This window comes from Chiloscyllium punctatum, chromosome 17, assembly GCF_047496795.1.
Source record: "Chiloscyllium punctatum isolate Juve2018m chromosome 17, sChiPun1.3, whole genome shotgun sequence".
In the NCBI taxonomy this organism is placed as follows: Eukaryota; Metazoa; Chordata; class Chondrichthyes; order Orectolobiformes; family Hemiscylliidae; genus Chiloscyllium; species Chiloscyllium punctatum.
Window position 1 is genome coordinate 2,114,638 of NC_092755.1, and position 21,837 is coordinate 2,136,474.

Here is a 21,837-nt window from a genome sequence, read left to right on the forward strand (position 1 = left end):
CTCATCCACAGACTCTATCAACAAACACATCGACCTGGACCCAATATACCGGCCACTACAGCGGACAACTGGAACTGACAACTGGAAGCGGCAGAGACAGGCCACTATAAATGCCGGAGGAAACAGCACAGAAACGCTTCAGAGGAGCCTCCCAAGCACTGAGGCTGTCACCTAGACAGGGGACCGAAACATCTGCAAGACAACTTCCCAGCTCGGCAAACAGAACCACAACAACGAGCACATGAGCTACAAATCTTCTACCAAACTTTGAGGTTATTTTTTCTTGGGTTTATTTTGACGAGAGGTTTTAAAGGCAGAGGTGAAGAACTGCTGTCTGAACACAGTTTAAGTAAATAACTGAGACAGCCTTTAGGTTTTATTACAACGGTGATAACAATGGAAGGGCGGTGGCCAGCTCTCCCAGACCAGGTTACCTCGTTTTGTTTTTAGCTGCAGCATTCAGAAGCTGCTGGGGATCCCAAAAGGGTTGGGAGTTTCAATACATGATCCCCAGCTGCTTTTCTCTCTGAGATCTCTGTTGATGTTGATTTCTCCTGGATCAGAACACTGCACGTTAGAATCTGTATTTGAATATATCTTTGTGCCAAGCAGTGTATACCAGGAAAGTACAGTATCTACTGTTTGCGTAACTGTTCCAACATATAAGCCATCCCGAAATGTTCTTTTCTTTGATTGTATTTTAACTAAAGCATTTAAATAGATTATATTTTGCTTAACGTCGAGTGGTTTGACCAGTCACAACATATCTGGAAAGCACACTTCACATCAATATTCAAAATAAAGAAAGGTTTGGGTCAAAGCGGCCTTCTTATTATATTTTGCGGGAATCTGGTCTGGTCCGTAACACTTATAGACGAGGGGTTTCTAACTGACTCCTGTTATTGAAAAGTTAGTGGAGGGGCTGGAGATGGTTTGCTGGAGATTGTGCTGTGAGCTGCCTCAGCCATTCAGGGAGACCTGAGGATTTGGTGACCCAACTTTGGATGGAGCCTGGGGACTGTAGTTACAACATCTGAGTCTGCAACATGAACAACAAATGGAGCAGAGGTTGCAGAGAGGGGAAGCTTTGAAACCACGCAGTGAGTGTGGGGATAGGGATCTGCTGTGTCCACCCCGGATTTTCCAGGAACAGCTTCCCAAGCTCCACTTAACGCAGGAGCAGAGTGTGAGTGGACCCTGACTGAACAAGGAGCTGGTCACAGAGCGGTGTCACCTCCTTTAACACGTCCTGCAGCTTCACCCCAGGGGGAGGATGGTACTGCCAGTAGCTGTTCGGGTCACAGTTCTATTTAGATTCTATGTTCTGGAACTTTTCAAACAGGACTGGGTGACATATCCATCATCTCCCAGTATGTTGCCATCAGTGTAACCATTCAGTGATGGAGGATATATCTGGTGGATGAGGTAAATATGTTGTTTCACCTTCAGCAGGGAGCTGCCGGGTGTATCCAGTATAGTGGGATTCCCGATGTTGTACATGGCATCTGCGGAGTAGCCGTGTCAATGGGGAGAGATATAGGAACTGAAGGAGCACTCTCTGTATTAATCTTGCAGTGTACCCATGCACAGTACATCATGTTGGTGAATACCCCTGTCCTGACAGCAGCCACAGCCTCTTCATTCACAAGCAGGCAGCCCTTCCCATCGTCTTCAGATCTCCATGTAGAAAGGAATGAATGTATCTTGGTTAAACGCCATCCCCTTGATACACGTTTGATAACAGCATCCCCCATTACCAACCAAACACTTCAAAACATTCCATGTGTACGGAGAGCAATAGGGTAACTTGAAGTGTCTGGGAGCAGACGATCAGGGATGGAGCAAAACTTCCCATGTCTGAACGGGTCTGAGTGAACCCCCCAGTACACAGTATCATTAATCCCTGTAATCCCTCTCCATTTCAGTAACATACTGCCTTCCATTATTCTGTAAATTAAATGACAGATTATATCATGTTATATTGCAGCTGCCAAATTATTTTCCATTGCCTTTACCTCTCTGTATCTATCTGTAGACCCTCCACCCTCTCTTGATAATTTAATCTCTTGCTTATCACAGCAACATGACCAAACTCAGTATCTCTATATCTGTTGCATCCCCCTGATCATTGATATAGATTGTAAATAGTTGAGGACCCAGCACTGGTCACTGTGTGACTCCACTGGTGATGTTCTGTCAAACTGATTTAGACTGATTTATCCGGAGCGCCTGCTTCCTGTTTGATACATAATCCACCCATTACTGTGTAACACAGTCGTAAAGCTAAATATGAACAAGGAGCATCAGTCAGGAATCCAACCCTTCGAACCTGCTCCACCATGGAATACAATCATGACTGCTGTCATCGCGGCCTCGGTTCCACTTTCCTGCCATCTCTCAATCCTCAAACTGTAGTCTCTTGTTGTAGATTGTGTCACAAGAAAAAATATCCACTCCACACCTATACTTTCAATTACGTTTAGCATTTTACAGACCTCAATGAACTCTCCTTTTATTCTTATAAACTCGACAGTATAGGCCTAAACTGTACAATTTCTCTTCATAAGACAAACACTTCAAATATGGAATTAATCTATTGAAGCTCTTCTGAATTGCCTCCAATGGAAATACCTCATTCTGCAGGATACCCAAACTGTACTCCAGTTGTAGCCTCACTAACGCCTTGCATAGCGACAGCAATCTTTCTACTCTATCCTTTTACAAATAAACGCTGAAGTTATGCTTGCATTCCTCATTACTTCAAGTACCCACAAGCAAGTTTTCTGTGATATGCAAGCAGGCACCCAAATCCCTCTGCACCTAACCACATTGAAGTTTCTCTCCATTTAGATAATCATTTGCCTTTTTATTAGGCTGGCCAACTTGAATAACCACATATTTATCCACTTCAATTTTCATTGCCAAATGTTTGTCAATTCACCCAATCTATACATACAGTTTTAAAATCTCTTGCATCATGATTCCGAAGTAATTTCCCACCAATGTTAGTGTCATCTGAAAATGTAGCTACAGTATTTTCTATCCCGTCAACCGAGTAATAATGTCGATCACAAATGGTTGAAGCATGAGAACTGAAATCTATGGCACCCCACAAATTGCATTTTCCAATAGAAAATGACACAGTTAATTCATCTGACTGCATTTTGTTGGTTAACCAATCCTCCATCCAAGCCAATAAATTACTCCTAAACCCATGCTGACTGATCTTACCACTCACTCTTTGGAGAAGCGACGTATCTGAATCCTTCACAAAGACCAGATATATTCCATTTCCAGGATTCCCACTATCCACCTTGTTTGTCACATCTTTAAATAACTCAAGAAAACACTTCAACCATGATTTATCCTTTGCAAAACCATGTAGACTCCGATGAATTGTGGTTTACGTTTGCAAATATCCACAACAATGCATGAGAATAATTTGCCTTAAATTACAATACTTTATTGTTATATTTTGCTCCCTAATTATTCAGTTATTATAAGTTCTTCCCTTTCTAAAACCTTGACGTTTTCTTTGAATTTATGTTTGATGAGCAAAAGGGTTTTAAGAGATGTGCTCCAATTGCTGCATAAGCGGTATGTGTGGCTGACTGGACTCATCATCCTGCTGGTGTACAAAATCGAAAGGATGAAGTCTTTCTGGTATTCCCATGTTGTCATCTCCAAGGCCAGAATGACCACCTCCTGTTGATGCGTTAGAGGTGTGGGGGATTATGGAATCTTCCCGTTGTTGTGTAACATTTTGAGGGGCTGATGGGTCTTCTCATATTTCTCCACAATCGGTGAAGGTACTGAACGGTCTCCTCATGTATCCCAGAGATGGGACCAAGGGAGCGATTGGTCTTCACTTGTTCCCATACAACAGCCACGTGTCTGAATTACCTCCTCCTTTCTCATGAAATAAGTCTCAGATAGTTTTTATCCTTTCCAATTCTCTTGCAACAGACTCGGTGGGTCTGAATGGCCTCCTGTTATCCCAGTGTAACAATCTCCAGTCACTGTGTGACCGCTTTCAGTTCCTATGTTACGGACTTGAGATGGCTGAATGGACTGATCCTGTTGCTGTGTAATAGGATACTGGTGCCGCATGTCCTACTCTGGGGCCAGTATTATAGATTCAAGGGGCTGATTGGCCTCCTCCTGTAAATATACATACGGCTCCAGGGGCTGAACAGCCTCGTCCTATTCTGGTGTAACAGGGTCAAAGGCATGAATATCCTTATGTTGTTCCTGTGTAACAGGCTGGAGAACGGAATGGATTCCTCCATTATCTGTGTAATTCTCTTCAGTTGTTGAGTCCTTCCTGTCATCTAAGTTGAAATAAGATCTTCTTTCATTTTTGTAAACTCCAATGGCTATTGGATCAACCTGATCATGCTTTCGTTATAAGCTAGCACCTTCATTGCAGGATTCAGCTGAGGGAACCATCTCTGAGCTGCTTCCAATATAACAACATCCTTTCTTCATTGAAGAGACCAAATCTGTACACACTACTCCAGATGTGATCTCACAAGATCCTGTACAGCAGCAGCAACACTTTACCAGCCTGTTGTAAGGTTCCCACCTAGGTTAGAGCAGTCTCAGCTCTCTGGGGGAAATACAGAGCATTGTTGAACGATCATTGTCCTTCTCTACTCCACTAGAATAAAGGGAAATCTGGTGAAAATGTCACAATGATGCTTAAGGAGAACATAAATGACATGGCGAGATGATCTCAACCATTAATCTCCCCAAAGCCCACGTCGCTCAGAATCTACAGAATCTTGTAATGTTGAGCGTAAAAACAGCATGCAGAAGGAAACATTGATGGGAGTTTTATATCAAAGTGAAAGCTGCAATACAAATGTTGGGCAGGTCATAAAACAGGAAAATGAGATATAGACATTTGTGGCTACTGCTGTAATAATGTACTGTTTACATTATATCTAAACTGTGTTAACCCAACTGACTGCTAGTGCTTGGAAAAATGGATTTCATGAGCATGTGTTAGATGGTGGCATTAACATTTTGTCGAGCACTGAGCGCGAGATCAGGTTATTTAGAAATTGATGTTGGATGATCAGAAAAGCTAATTGAAAACTTTGCTGTAAAGGACATTTTGGGAACAGTGACCACAATGCATTGGTTTTCTTTTATGCTGTTTGAGTACACGGTAGTTTTTGTTTTATTTGAAGTAACTGCTATAAATCTGAATCATGCAAGCCCTGAAGGTGTGAGGAGAAAGTGGGCACTGCAGCTCCTGGAGATCAGTAGCGCTGGAAAAGCACAGTCAGGCAGTGTACTAGGAGCAGGAGCATTGTCGTTTTCGGCACAACCCTTTATCAGGAATGAGGCTTCTGGGTCAAGGGAGCTGAGCGATAAATGAGAAGGGGGTGTGGCAGGAGGCAGGAAGCTAGGAATGTGATAGGTAGATGAAGGTGGTATTGAAAGTGATAGGTGATGAAGGGAGACAGAACGCCTCATCTCCTGCATCCTTTAAACTCAGTGTGTTCTTCTCTACATTGTCGAGACATACGTGGATCATTTCAGAGAACATCGCTGGAATAGCCACATTGACCAACTCCACCACCTTGTGGCTAAACACTTTAACTCTCCTTTCCGCTCTGCCAAGGACATGAGAGTCCTGGGCCTCCTCCATCGCCAAACCCTAACTACCCGAAGCATGGATGATGAAAGGTTCCTCTTCTACCTTGGCACCCTCCAACCACAGGGGATCAATGTACATTTCACCAGGTTCCCCATTTCCCCTAACTCCACCTTATCCCAGTCCAATATTCCAACTCAGCACACTCCCCCTTTTGAACGTTCCTATGTGTTCATCTTCCTTCCCATCAATCTGGTCCACCTTCTTCTCCGACCTAACCCTTTCAGCCTCACCTTTAATTACCTATTAGGTCAATGGAAGCAGCTTAGAAAAATGCCAAGTGTTGTAGTAAGGTAGTGGATTCGGAGAAATGTAGGACCCAGCAAAGGAGGACCAAGAAACTGAGAAGGAAATCAAAAAGCGAAACAGAATGCAAACAAAAGAAAACCATAAAGCCTGCTTAAAAAAAAAAGACTGCTTAAAAAAAGTGCATCAGTGTACGAAACAAAAGTAAAAACAAGGTCAAATGTGGAACAGTAGGTGTGCGGACAGGGTAATTTATTGAAGACAACAGAGAAATCACAGGGGAAAGAAACAGTTTCTTTGGGTCTATCTTCAAGGCAGAATATCCAGAAATTCTCCCAGAAATACCAAGTGAGCATGGGACTTGTGTAAGTAAAGTCTAAGATCATTCTTATCAGTGTTGAGGTCATCTTTGAAAAGAAAGCTGGATTGAGTATTTAAAAATCTGACAGATCAGATGAACTTCATACAAGAATTTCAGATGAAGCAGCAATAGGCGTATTGATTGCATCGCAGATTTTCATGTTATTTTCCAATACATTCCGGAAAGATATTTCGCCAGTCTGGATATGGCAAAAGTTATAAATATTATCCAACAGTTTAAGAAAGGATGAAGATGGAGAGTGGTGAATTACAGATCAGTTAACTTGTAATCCGCTGTCGGGTGTCTCTTGGGCTGAATTACAAAGAACGTGTTACTGGATATATCGAAGGTAATGGGAAATCTGGGGAGGATGATAATGCATCGATTAAACAAAAACCATACGTGGCAAACATTTTTTTCGAATGTTTTGAAGATGATTCTTGTGGACGTAGGCAACAAGGAGCTAATGGATAATTTATCCGATATTCAGGAGGATTTTTTTTAAAGAACGTTCCCACTATCATCATAAGAAAAGTTAAAGTGAAAGAAATTGGGAAGAACGCATGCAAATAGGAAATAAAAAATTAGGTTTACATTCATGTGTATGTAATTGCAATATAGAAGATGTCGTGCACCAGCTGCATATAGTGTTGCTGAGATAATCTTAGAGTATTTTTGTTGCTTGGAGTCCCAATCTAAAATAGAATATGCTGACTACAGAGGAACTGCCAAAGGTATTCTCCAGATTAAACCATAAAATGGCAAGATTGTCTGATGGGGGACATTCAGCCTGTGATCTCGAATTTCAAAAGATGAGAGGTGATTGTAGTGAAACTTAGAAACTTAGGAATAGAGAGGGGACTGAATAACAGAGAGACATGGAGAAGTGCAAGCAGGTGAGATTAGGCAGAATCCCACGATATTCTACACATACAAGTAGAACAGAATAATCAGCAAACAGATAGTGTCCATTAGAAACCAAAGAGGGGCAATCAGTGCGTCAACCCGGAGAACATTGATAGATTGTTACATGTAAACATCACAGCTGTTTTACTTGGGAGAAGGAGGATGCAGGGACAGAATTCGAGAAGTTGGACTGGAAAGCTCTTGAAGAGATTGATGTAAAATACGAACGGCGGTTTGAGGCTTTGTATGGTATAAAATTGGACCAATCGGCAGGTCTGGATACTGTTGGAGTCAAGGGAGGAAAGACGCTGACTGGAAATTCTAATTAGAATCTGACCATAGGGGAGGTACCAGAGGACTGGAGAGCAACTAATATGATTCCACTTCACAGTAAGGATGGTAGAGACTTGCCAAGGTAACTATGGACGAGCGAGTATTAAATCACTGTTCGGGAAACTACTGGAGAAAATAGAGAAGGAGAAAATCGAACTCCAATCAGAGTCGCAAGGTTTGATCAGGGATAATCATCATGACTTTATCAGAGTGAAGTCACACCTAATGAATTTGATTGAATTAGTTTGAGGAGGTCGCTTATTTAGTTTTGCAGCAAGGCCTTTGACAAAGTTCCAAAGGTGAAACTGAAAAAAAAAGTAAAATCTCACAGTATCAAGGATAACTTGACAAGTTAAAACGAAAATTGTCTTAGTGTCAGGATGCAGAGGATGGTGGGAGAAGGCTGTTTGTGTGACTGGAGACCAGTGTCCCCTGGTGTACCACAGGGATCAGTGCTGTGTCCCTTATTGTTTGTAGCATTCATAAATGGTATAGATGTGAATCTGGAGGGGGAGTGGGTGTAGGGGTGGGAGTTGTGATAAGTAGGTTTGTGTTTATCAATCAGGGAGTAGATTTAAGTGCTATACAGGGCTTGGTTTAGTCCATGATGGAGTACTGTATGTCGGTCTGGGAGCCTCATTACAGGAAGGATGTGATTGTACTGGAGTGGTTGCAGAGGAGATTCACCAGGATGTTCACTGGGATGGAGCATATCAGCTATGGAGAGAGGCTGGATAAGCTCAGGTTGTTTACTTTGGAGCAGAGGAGGCTGAGGGAGATGTGATTCAGAAGGATAAGATAACAAGGGGCATGGACAGGGTGGATAGACAGTAGCTGTTCCTTTTTGACAGAGAGTCAAGAACAAGGGAGCACACCTTAAAGTGAAGAGTTTGACGTTCAGAGAGGAGTTAAAGATTACTTTTTTTTTCACACAGAGGGTGTTGAGGTCTGGAATGTACTTCCTGAGAGGGGAGTTATCACGGCTAACCTATCAACCGTTAAGTGTACTTGGACGAGCACTTGGAAGTGTCATAACATTCCAGGCTATGTGCCTGGTGTTGGAAAGTGGGACTAATATAGATCGTGCTGTATTTCTGTTGGTACAGAGACTATGCTCCTGTGCATGTATGATGTGGAGCTGAGCAGCTTAAGACAGGAATTGATAGGTTTCTGAAGATAACGTTCACAAAGGTTATAAGAGTGAACTGTTATAGCTTGTCAAATTATGTCAATGTGAGAAGTATGAAAAAAAAAACAGTGCGGGTTCCTTCTAGTTTGAAACCAGAGAATGGAGAATGGGAAACAGAGAAATGGCAAAGCTATGAATCCACAACTTCATTTCTGTCTTCACAGAACTTTCTGACAATACCAGGAAAACCAATTCTTGCGTGGAAAACGAAATAGTACATGGAACATAGAACATAGTAAATAAATGGTTTAGGAGCAATTATTGAAGCTGAAAGTAATGGTCATAGACAACACTAATATAGTTTTGAAAAATGGGAATTATGTTTGAGAAACAGACTGGGAGACAAATGAAAGAGAAGCAATGGATGTAAAACATGTGGATTTTCAGAAATATTTTGGTAAAGCTCCAAGCCCAGTTTGCAAAATCAAATCTTAGTAGATAGGGGCGAATTTCTGGCCATGTTTCTAGAATGGGACAGCTGACAGGAAACAGTAAATAGAAATAAACAGACTTGTGAAGCAACAGCCTGACATTGTATTTAAGGTCTGATTCTGTGAGTATGACTATGTCCCAGACACCCCATCACCTTCCCCGGATATCTCCTCTCTCACCAGCAGGACAGACAAAGCAGTGGTGGTGGCACAGTGGGATACAGCTGGAATGGAATTGCTCTTGGAGTCCTCAACAGTGACTCTGTATCGCATGAAGTCTCATGGCGTTAGTTTACACATGGGAAAGGAAGCCTCCTGCTGATTACCATGTACCAGCCTCTCTCAACTGATGAGTCAGTACTCCTCCAAGCTGAACAACACTTGGAGAAAGCGCTGAGGGTGGCAAAGGCACAAAATGTACTCTGGGTGGGGGATTTCAATGTTCACAAAAAGAGTGGTTCCGCAGCCGCATTACTGATTGAGCTGGTTGGGTCCGAAAGGATATAACTTCTCGACTTGGTCTGCGGCAAGTGGTGAAGGAACCCACAAGAGGGAAAAGTCATATTAACCACAGCCTTACTAACCTGCCAGTTTCAGAAGTATCGGTCCATGACAGTATCGGTAAGAGTGACCACTGCAAAGTCATTGTGGAGATAAAGTCACACTTGCATATTGAGAATAACCTCCACCATTTTAGGTGGCACTGTCACCATGCTAAATAGGACAGACTTTGAACAGATCTAGCAGCTCAATTCTGGGATCCATAATATGTTGTGGGTCATCAATAGCAGCAGAATTGTATTCCCGCACAACCTCATGGCCTGGCATATCCCCCTCACAACAATTACCATCAAGCCAGAGGATCAACCTTGATTCAATGGAGTGTGCAGGAGGGCAGGGGCAGCACTGGGAATACCTGAAAATGAGGTGTCAGCCTGATGAAGTCACCAACCATGACTACCTGTGTGCCAAACAGCATAAGCAGTTCGTCATAGACAGAGCTAAGTGATCCCACAAGCAACGATCAGATCTAAGCTCTGCAGTCCTTCTACTAGAGAGTAGTTATGCACAATTAAACGAGTCATTGGAGGAGGAGATTCCACAAGTATCCCCATCCTTAATGATGGAAGAGCCCAGCACTTCAGTGCAAAAGATAACGTTCATGCATTCGCAACAATCTTCAGTCAGAAGTGCTGAGTGGATGATCCATCTCGGCCTCCTCCAGTGGTCCTCAACAATTCAGTTACCAACCATCAGCCAATTTGATTCACTCCACACGATATCCAGATTCAGTTGGAGACACTGGATACCTCAGAGGGTACATACTCTGACAACATTCTGGCAATAGTACTGAAAAGTTGTTCCCCAGACCTTGTCACTGCCCTCACCAAGCTATTCCAATACCGTTACAACAACATTTCCCCGATTACATGGAAAATTACCCCAGGTATCTCCTGTATATAAAAAGCAGACCAAATCCAATCCGGCCAATACCACTCCATCAATCTATTCTCGATCATCACTAAAGTGGTGGAAGGTGTCAGTGCTTTTAAGCAGCACTTGCTCAGCAATAACCTGGTCAATGTCGCCCAGTTTGGGCTCCACCAGGGCCACGCAGCTCCTGACCTCATCACCGTAGTTCAAATATGGACAAAAGAGCTGAATTCCAGAGTTGGGGTGAGGGTGACAGTCCTTTAAATCAAGGCTGCCTTCGCCCAAGTGTGTTATCAAGGGGCCTTAGCAAAACTGGAACCAATGGGTATCAGGGGCCAACTCCCCGCTGGTTAGAATCATACCTGACACGTAGAAGATGGTCATGGTTGATAAAGGTCAGTCAACTCAGCTCTAGGATAAATCTGTAGGAGTCCATCGGGCAGTGGCCTAGGCCCATACATCTTCAGGGCTGCTTCATCAATGACCTTGCCTCCATTTTAAGGTCAGAAGTGGAGATGTTTGCCAATGATTGCACAATGTTCAGCAACATTTGTGGCTCCTCAGATACTGAAGCAGTCCATGTTCAAATACAACAAGATCTGGACAGTATCCAGGCTCACAAGTGGCAAGTAATAGTCACATCACACAAATGCCAGACCGTGAACATCACCACTAAAATACAATCTAACCTGCCCCTTGGCATTCAATGGTGTTACTGTCACTGAATCCTCAGTGGACTGCAGCGGTTCAACAAGGCAGCTCACCACCACCTTCTCAAGGGGCAACCAGGGACAGGCAACAAATGCTGGCCCAGACAGTCACACCCAGATTCAGGAAATAAATATCATTTTAAAAAAAACAGAGGAAGGTTTCTGGGATATCACATTGATCGGTGCTCAGGCCCCAGCTGTTCACAATACCCATTAAACATTTGGTTGCAGGAATCAAATACAATATATCCCAACCTGCTGATAGAACTAAAGGATGTTGGATTGCGAGTGGGTGAGGAGGTTGTAAAAAAGCTTCAAGGTGACTAAGACAAGTGGAGTGAATGGGCAAATACGTGGCAGATGGAGAGCAAGGTAGGTTGAGGTGACAGTGTGCCCATTGGTGGGAACAAGAGATTGGCAGCTTTTCGTTTGAAAAGGGATTGTTTGAAACATGTTGATCTGAAAAGCGACGTATGGGCCTTTTTGTTGTTTCCTTCTGCGCGGCCCTTCGAGGTCCCTGCAGCAGAGTGAGGTCTGAACCCACAAGGCAATACTGGGAATGGCATTCACACGCTGCCCAGTGTACAAAGACCTACCAAGTGGGGAGCTGTAACATTGCAATGGATCTGGATCTCCCTGTAGTCCAGTCACTGAAAGCAATATTGCAGGAGCAAAAACCAGATAGGAAGATCAATGATGTGCTGACCTTCATTTCAGGGGGATTTGAGTCCAGGAGTAAGCGTGTCTTACTGCAGCTGTAGAGGGCTTTGGTGAGACCCTATCTCAAACACTGTGCAGTATTCTGCAGCTTTGGTCTCAGTACATAATAAAGGACAAACATGACATTGAGGGAGAGCAGTGAAGGATGACCAGACCGATCTTTGTGATGACAGGCTTGTTGTGGGAGCAGAATTTGGGGTGACTGGGCCTGTATTCCATGGGGATTAGGAAAATGGGAGGAGATCTCAGTGAGATAAATAAAGCTCTGACAGGGTGAGACGGATTCGAAGCAGGGATAATAATTCCCCTGGCTGTGGTGTCTAAAACAAGGGTCAACAGTATTAGGTAGAGACAGACCGTTCTGCAATGAGATGACATTAAATGTTTGCATTCAGCGACTGGTGAACCTGGGGAATGCACTCGAAGCTGAATGCCAAGACACTGAATATAAATAAGGATTTAGAGACAGTAAAGGAATGGTGGGAGAGAAGGAGAACGATATGGAAATAAAGGGCCAGGTATCATTATATTGAATTGGGTAGCAAACTCGACAGACCAAATGGACTACTGCACATCCTATTTTATAGCTTCCCAAGGTTAGTCACAAGCTCTCAGATATTAGGAAGGAGGTCTCTGCAGGGTCAACAGGACTGTGTTTCTCATTCCCTTTTTCCGATACTAAGGCTGGGGCCGGGTGTTCTGTCTGGTTTTATCCTTTAGAACTCGGAACAGTTTGATACAATAGAATGTCTTGTTTTGCGGATTCAGAGACCATTGCAAAGTTTATCACATGTCTGTGTGTCTGGAGTCACGTTTAGGCCAGACCAGGAAAGCACGGGAGATTCACTTTCTGAAAGGACATTTGTGAAGCAAATTGGTGTTTCCAATCGACATTGGCTTGAAAGTTACTATTTACGGGCACCAGATTTTGCATCCTAATATTTTGTCAATTGTGTTTAACTTACACCAGCTGCCAGAGCATTAGTCTGGTCTGGATTAGTAATCCAGTGACCTTTCCACAGCAGCGCCATCTCTATATGGGGACCTATCTGAAATTGTACTGAGCAGGTTCTTACTGTGCTGCTTGATAACTCTGTCAAAAAGAACTCCCACCACTTTGACTGTCGAGGTGGGACTGAGGCGGAGGTAACTGGCCAGATTGTAATTATAATCCTTTTAGGAACTGGACATAGTCGAGTAATTTTCCACATTACCAGGGAGATGTCAGAGTTGGAGCTGGAATGAAAGAGCTTCCCCAGGGACACGGCTTGTTGTGCAGCATAAGTCTTCAGTCCTATTAAAAGAATGGTGTCAGGGACCATTGCCTTTTTCGTACATACTGTGTTCAGCTGTTTCTTCATGTCACGAACAGCAAATCGAATTGGTTGAATACGGGCATCTGTGATTCTGTGACTATCATGGCGAGGGTGAGGTGGATCATCAACTCCACACTTCTGGCTGAGGGTGGTGCAGATACCACATCCTAGTCTTTTTCACTGATGTACAGGACTGTTCAATTATTTAGGATGGGGATATTCGTGGAGCCCTTTCCTCCGTCATTTGTTTAATCATCCATCACCATTTATGACAGAATGTGATACGATTGCGGAGCTTCGATCAGATCTGTTTGTCAAGAGTGGTAGCTTTAATGGGTTAGCATCAGGTTTAGGTTCACGTGGTTCTGACCCAGTCATGTTCACTCACAGTCATTACTGAAACATAGATCGTATTGATGGTAATGGCAGACTGAGGAAATTATTTGAGGCTAAAAGTTACAGGTTGTGGTTGAATGCTGTTCTGCTTCTCCTGCTGCTGTAGTCTACAGCACCACATAAATACGCAGTTTTGAGCTGCAATATCTGCAATGCAATTCTGCTGTCTGTCCCTTCGTTCACATCGAGACCTAATCATCCATCAGTCATGTACTCAGTGACCTACTCTGGTATCTGATGTGGTAACACTTCCATTTTCATATTCTTATTCTGCTGAGGGTCTCTGCCCGGGTCATGCTTTCAATCTGACACATTCTGCAAAACCAATTAACTGTTTTTAATTCAATTGTTTAATTCATCTGAATCTTTTTCCTTGAGTAATATCATTTTCTGTGTTTAAAGTGAATGTGTTTCCTCTGTTTCTCTCCCTGACTATGATTAAGAGCTCTGCAGTGACAGTGATGCCAGCCTTATGTAGTTTCCGAGCCAATGAATTCTCTGGATTCCCAATCATCTTCACCAAATTGTATGTTTCCTCTTTTGGTTTGATGCCTTATTACTCATGGTTGCCTTGTCCTGCCATGAGTACGTTTCATCACCTTTGGGAGAATTTCTGATATCCTCCGAGATATCCCCAGAAATTCCTGCTTTTGCTGTTCCATGGTCTGCCCTGCTCGGCTGCCCTTCCAATTAACTCTGGCCAGCTCCTCCCACATGTCATTGTAGTTACATTGTTCAATTATAATCACATTAAATCCAGAAGAGACCAATAGATATAAACCGAAAGAAGGAGCTTTGAGAGAGGAGACGCAAAGAATAATTGGTAAATTTCTTAACTAGATACAAAGAGAGAAAGAGCGAGACAACATAGATGAGGAAATGTGAAAAATGAGAAAACTAGATCATCGAAAGAAGTAGGCGCACATCCCTCAATGTTTTGTCAATTTCTGTGTGCTGTGGTCCTTTGTATAGTGCATGGACAACAGAGAAATGTGTTCAAATGCTGGCTCTGATGCCAGGATTTTTATCTCCAATAATATGGCAGACACTAGCTTTGGAAAGTATCCAACAGGCCAATATATTGAATTCTGGTAGAAAGGGGATTAACTGAAATAAGTTGGGACACCAGAAGCAAGAATTTATAACACATCCTGATAAGAATGAGAGATTGGAGTGGAGAATTCCAGAAAAAACAGGGAACGTTGAAGGAAGGGGAACATATCATTTTAGATGAGAATCAAATGATGCTTTAATGTTTTATAAATTTTATACATTCTATGCATCACTTTTTGTGAACTGTGTCTCCGTTGTTCATTTAGAATGTGTTGTGCACATATGAAAAATGTTACTTATCTGCACACACACATTATTTAAACAGTGTATATAAAATCATTCTTCTGCCATTGAATTGGTCCTGTTGTTGTGTTACCAGGATACATGAACACCAATTGGCCACCAAAAGACATGACCCATTGTGAGGGAAAAGGCTTTTAACATTATTAAAGAGGTTCCCAAATTTGCCAAGAAAGTTTAGAAAGTCAAAAGGAGGACATTTTTTGGAATTAGCAAATAGGTTGGAATTGGGTATAACCAGGGACAAAAGGAAAGCTGAAATTGTAATGGAGTTGGTAAAGCACTTTGATGTATTAGAGAAACAGACAAGTGCAGTCGAGTTAGATAAAACTTAAATTGCAAATATGGTAACTGAAGTTAGAAGATAAAGAACGAGACGGAAACAGAGAGAGAAAAAAAGTGAAGGAGAGGAAAAAGAAAGAGAGAGAGAATTTGAGATTCAGAAGTTGGGAATTAGACAAGAAAGTTAAATTAACAGGATGGAGATGAAGGGAGAACGTCGGGATGTATGCAACTATGTTAGTGCCTTGCCATATTTCGGTGAGAAAAATGTCAAAACCTTTTTTATTTCATTTGAGAAAACATGACTCGGCAGATGACGTGTCCAGTGAACTTGTGGGTAATGCTCGTTCAGACTAAGCTGGTGGGCACAGCTGGTGAGGCATGTGCAGCGCTGCCAGATGAGGGATCAAGAGATTATCAAGATGTTAAATTGGTTATTTTGATAGGTTATGAATTGGTACCAGAAGCATATAGACAGAGGTTCATAAAAATAGAGACGGAACCAGGTCAGACTTATGTTATGTTTGAAAGAATTAACTACAGTCATTTTGATAGATGGGTGCTGTACTTGAAAATAGATAAGACCTGTGAGGCTCGAATGGAGATTATTATGCTGGAGAAGTTGAAAGACTCACTTCCAGAGACGGTAAGAATTCATGTGCACGAACAGAAAGTTCAAGAAGCGACAAGTGCGGCAGAAATGGCAGGTAAATATGCATTGATGCATGAGATGAAATTTAGCTTCCAGGAGAATTTTCATGCTATGAGGGATAGAAATTGGGAGAAGGGAAGTTCACACATTACAAAGCGAACAGTAGTGCACAATAGTTTACGACAGGTGAAAAAAGAAGCCCAAAGGGGTTGAAAGGAGATGAAAGGCCTCAGGTGTTCTCAGTATAAGGGAGTGGAACACATAAAATGACAGTGCTGATGGTTTAAGAAGGGCACTGGGAAAAGGTGTTATCATTGAAGTAAGCTGGGACACACTGTGATGGTCGTTGAAGGAAGGCACTTTGGGGAAAGATGCGGTAGAAGAGGCTAAGCCAGTGGCATTAGTGAAACTGGTAAAGGAGACCCCAAGTAGAGCGAGGAGCTGCAGGAGAGTGCACAGCCGAGGTAGGGTCTGGGTATGGAGTCGGTACCTGATCTCTGAAAGAATTCGCCTCAGTAGATAAAGTTTACTTATAAAGATCAGGGGGAGAAGGACAAGAAGTTATAATTTTGTGCGATATGGGATCTGCTCGGTCTCTAATAGTTGAGAAGTGAGACGCCGGAAAAGCACAAAAGATCTGGCAGCATCTGAACAGCAGGACAATCGAATATCAGGCAGAAACTGATTGTCAGGAATGTGGTGGGGTGGGGGGGTGGGGGAAATGGAGCTGAAAGATAAATACGAGGGTAGTAGCTGGGCTGGTGGGAGGGTCACTGGGAAGGCGATAAGAAGATGTAGGTGGGAGTAACAGTGATATGTCGGTTGAGAGGGTGGAGTCGGTCGGTGGGAAGGAAGCTGGCCAGTTAGGGTGGTTCAAGAGGGCAGTGCTAGATTGAATGGTTCAATCTGGCAGAGGTTGGGGGAGGGGAGATTTGGAATTTGGTGAAGTCAACGTTGATGATGGTTCTAGTTTGAGGGTTCTAGTTGTCCTACCACCTGTCCACAACACCCTCCTCTCCGACGTATTACCATCACACCCCACCTGTGTCTACCTATTGCCTTCCAAGCTATCTTACACCCAGCTCCACTCCCACTCTCCTATTTATTTCTCGGCCCCCTTCCCCCTCCCTTACCCCACCTCCCACTTTCCTGATGATGAATTTATGCCTGAAACGTCAACTCTTATGCCCCTCAGATGCTGCCTGGTTGGCTATGCTTTTCCAGCCCCACACTTTTCAACTCTCATCTCCAGCATCTGCAGCCCTCACTTTCTCTCGGCCTCTAATAATGAGAGATGAAAGTATTTTCACTCTTTCTGACATATTAATCAAGATCATAACAATTTGTGGAATGGGGTTAGAAATTAAGTATTCCCTTGTGTAACATCAGGATGGAATGCCAAATCAAGGTTGGGGAAGTAACAGTGACAGTGAGTAACAGAGTGTTATTTCCTGGAATACAGTTTATTCTTGTGAACGATTTAACAGGATCCAAGGTGGGAGTGGCACCCCTTGTATTGGAGAAGGCAAAAGAAAACTAGGGAATTGGGGAGTTAAAAGAAAAATACCCAGGATTTCTCCAGACTGTATAGTAACAAGATTCCACTGTCATAAGTTAGAGCAGGAAGGAAAACCGTAATAAAGAGCCAAAGGAGTTGATGTGCAGTGAACTGACCCCCTGTTTGATGTCACGGTGCAGGAGAAACCTGAACAGGCAGAGGATCAGGCAGAAGTGTTTAGTCCAGAAAGGCTAATGGACTTACAACAGATATATACACACACATTCACACACACATACACATGCACACACACAGAAAATGAATCAGAATATATTGTCGAACGTTGTTAACTTAAAGATAGAATGCTAAAATTAAAATGGAGACCCCGATAGGTTAGTGCAGAAGGGAAATGGGCCGAAGTGCACCAGATAGTTTTAGAGGTAGCATACAGTGTTACGGGTAGCTCATAATCTAACGGCAGGGGGTCACCTTGGTGTACAGAAGAATCAGGTTAAGGTACAGAGGCATTTCTAGTGTCCTGCAATGCACACGGACGTGGTTATTTTTTGACGTACGTGTCAAACATTCTAAATGGTAGGTAAGTCACAGACAGTAATAAAGCCAGAACCTTTGTTACCAATACCTGCACTCGAAGAACATTTCACGTACGTTATGATGGGTTGTGTAGCTCCCCTATCTAAAATAAAAGTGGAAACTAATATTTGCTAGCCATAATGGATGTGTCTACCAGATTTCCAGAGGCAATTCTATTATGGAGTGTTAAGGTAAAAAGGGAGGTGGAGGAGTTGGTAGCTTTCTTTACTCACTGTGGGCTCCGCAGAGATATTCATTCAGACCAAGGTCTCATTTTACCAATCAGCTGTTTAAGAAAGTCATGGATAGCTTAGGCATACAGCAGTTTGAATCAAGGGCGTCCCATCCTGAATCCCAGGGAGCCTTGGAAAGTTAGCGTCAGACGCTGAAGACCATATTAACAGTGTACTGTCAGGATTACCGGAATGATTGGAATGAAGGTGTCTCATTAAATTGTTTGCCATTGGACAAAAAATTATTTGCCCCAAATAAATCTACTCAGTTTACTTCCATTGAGTTAATATTTGAAGTGAGAGGTCCTTTGGAATTAATTGAATATAAATTGACAGGACCGAAGTCAGAGATATCACACTCGGATTGTGTATGTGAGGTGAGGGAGAGATTAGATGGAGTAGGTGAGTTCGCTAAACAGCACCTGAAGGGCACAGCATAGAATGAAGCACGTGGCAGATAAAAACCCTGAAATTTTGATGATTTCCTGTGGGGATGACGCATTAGTATTGCCACCAGTGATAGGAATTCCCTTCAAAGCCAGGTTTAGTGACTCAGGAACAGAGTTATGGTCAGATGAACTAATTGTGTAGTTTATCTTTATGATGTAGTGACCTTTAGCAAGTGATTGAAATCTCACATGTTACAGTTGGCAGAGCATGTTGAACGATTACAAGAAGCAAACTTGTTAATAAACTTAAAGAAAACAGAATTCGCGAAGGCAGAGGGGACGTTCTTGGGACATTACATGGAACACAAAGACGAAGGGCTTTGAGGAATTTCCACGACCGTCCTCGATGAAAGAGGTGCTTCAATTTTTGGAACTGATTGGATTCTATCGGAAGTTTGTTCCAAAGTTCAGCAGCGTATTGGCACTACTGATGGACTGAGTAAAGAAGGAAACAGAATTGTGGTGGACAGAACAATGCCAGGAGGTATTTGAGAATTTTAAAGCATGATTAATCACCGCACCAGTTTTAGCGATACCAAATATTCTGAAACCCTTTGAAAATTCTTTTTGCTTCTAGGGATTTACGGGTTGGAGACGTATTGATACAGAAAGGCTATGATGGATTTGAATGGCCAATTGGCTGCTTGTCGAAAAATGCAATATCCACCAGAAAGAAAAATACAACATTCTCTATTATTGAATATGAATGATCAAGTTTTGCACTGACCTGACAATATTTTCATGTTTATGTGACAAATAAATTGTCGGAGATCGTTGTGGACAACGACAAACCTCTCACGTTTTTTTGGAATATTTAAAGACCAGAATATGAGAGTATTTCATTGGAGTCTTATCACACCAACTTTAAACTTACAAAATGTACATGCTGTGGGTCCTAAAATGTGATAGCAGATGTGTTATCGCGGATTAAAAGGAAAAAGTTAAGATAAGATTTGACCTGATGAAGGCTAGTGTGCGAAAAGCCTTCTTCACTGCCCTGCCTACCTGTGACTCCACTCTCAGAGAACCGTGCACTTGAACATCAAGGTCTCTCTGCCCACTACACACTTGAAGATCCACCCATTCACCATGAGACTCCTACTTGATTTGAGTTCCCAAAATGTAAGACATCACATATCTATATTAAATTCCATTTGCCATTTCTCTGCCCATTTCTCCACCTGATTAAGGTCCTGCTGCAATTTCTGATAAACTTCCTCACTGATCATGCTCCCACTTATTTTAGTGCCATCTGCAATCTTACTAATCATGCCTTGTACATTCTCGACTAATTCATAGATAACAAACAACTATGGACCCAGCCTCCTGTCTGACAAGCATTCTTCCACTAAACCCTCTGCCTTCGACCATCAAACCAACTGTGTATCCAATTTGCCAGTTCCCCCAGCATTCCACGTGATGTCTCCTTCCATAGCAGCCTGCCGTGTGGGACCTTATCAAAGGCCTTACTGAAATCCATAGAGACTATGTCTACGGCTCTGTCCTCATCAACCTTCCTGGTCACTTCATCAAAGAACGCAAACAAATTTGGGAAGCATGATCTCCCACTCACAAGTCTATGCTGACTGCTCCGAATCAAACCCTGTGTAAGTAATGGGTGCAGTCAATGGTATGCTGTCCTTCATTGTAAGATGATTCGAGTACATAAGTAAAGCCATCTTCCTGCTGTTGTAGAGCCTTGCTGATAGAGCATTTGGGGCACTCTCTACAGATTTGATGTCCTTTGTAAGGAATAACCTTCTTACCACAGACTGGATTAGTGGTGCTGGAAGAGCACAGCAGTTCAGGCAGCATCCAACGAGCAGCGAAATCAACGTTTCGGGCAAAAGCTTTTGCCCGAAACGTTGATTTCGCTGCTCGTTGGATGCTGCCTGAACTGCCGTGCTCTTCCAGCACCACTAATCCAGTATTTGATTTTCAGCATCTGCAGTCATTGTTTTTACCTTCTTACCACAGACACCAGTGATGGTAACATGAGGATAGAGGAAAGAAGCTAAGTGTTTAACCTGTAGATCTGTGAGAGACGAAGAAATGGTGACGCTGAAACACGAGGAGTGGCAGCGATCACTTATTTCCACAAGGCACATTGGTAGTGTGAGAAATTCCATACTTTACCCAGGATTGATTGGTTTGATTTATTGCCACGTGTATCTCAGTACAGGGAAACACTTTGTTTATGAGCAGTGGAGGAAGATCATAGTAAGCATGACCAGACAGATCATAGGGTGGAAATAGACTTGGACAGAGTAAGGCACACAGGTTACACTGCACAGGACATGCACTAGACAAGATCAACATGAGCAAGATCAGCATTATTTGAACTTAGAGAGTCCATTCATCAATCTAACATGGCTTTCCGAATAGTTTATATGCCTTTACTAACTCTCCCCACGTTATTGTGCAGTCGGCGTGTGAACCCTGTACTGAACGCCAGGTTGTTCACAATCCCCAACAGCAGACACAATACCTTCCGTCTGAAACAGGTAGCCATTCCCACCAGCTTCCACCCTCCGTAGAAACACCAGGCTGGCTTCTCGGAGATGGAAGGTGCCTTCTTGAGACTTCACACAAGACATATGGCTTCCCTCCTCACCATGTTAAAGTCCTACATGTGTATCATGAGCAACGGAGCCAGGAGGAACAACGTGTAACAGTCTGTCTGTGCAGCCTCTGCCCCACTTGTTCATCATGTTAGTGCATCAATCTGGAGACACTTAAGACTGCCGATGCTGGAGATCAGAGTAGAGCGTTGATTGCTGGAAAAGCACAGCAGGTTAGGCAGCATCCGAGAAGCAGGAGAATCGACGTTTCGGAATAAGACATTCATCAGGAATCAGCATCAATTACCACATTCTGCCCCCTTGTAAGTGCATTGAGGTGGGAATGGCCTCCTGCTGTTCCTGCGTAAGTGACTGAAGGTGCTGATTGGCATCTTCCTCGTCCGATTGGACAAGGCCAAGGGCCTGACTGGGTTACCCCTGGTTCCTGTTTGACAGGTTGATGTACTGACAAGTCTGGTGATGCTGTAGATATAAGAGGTTATTTTGC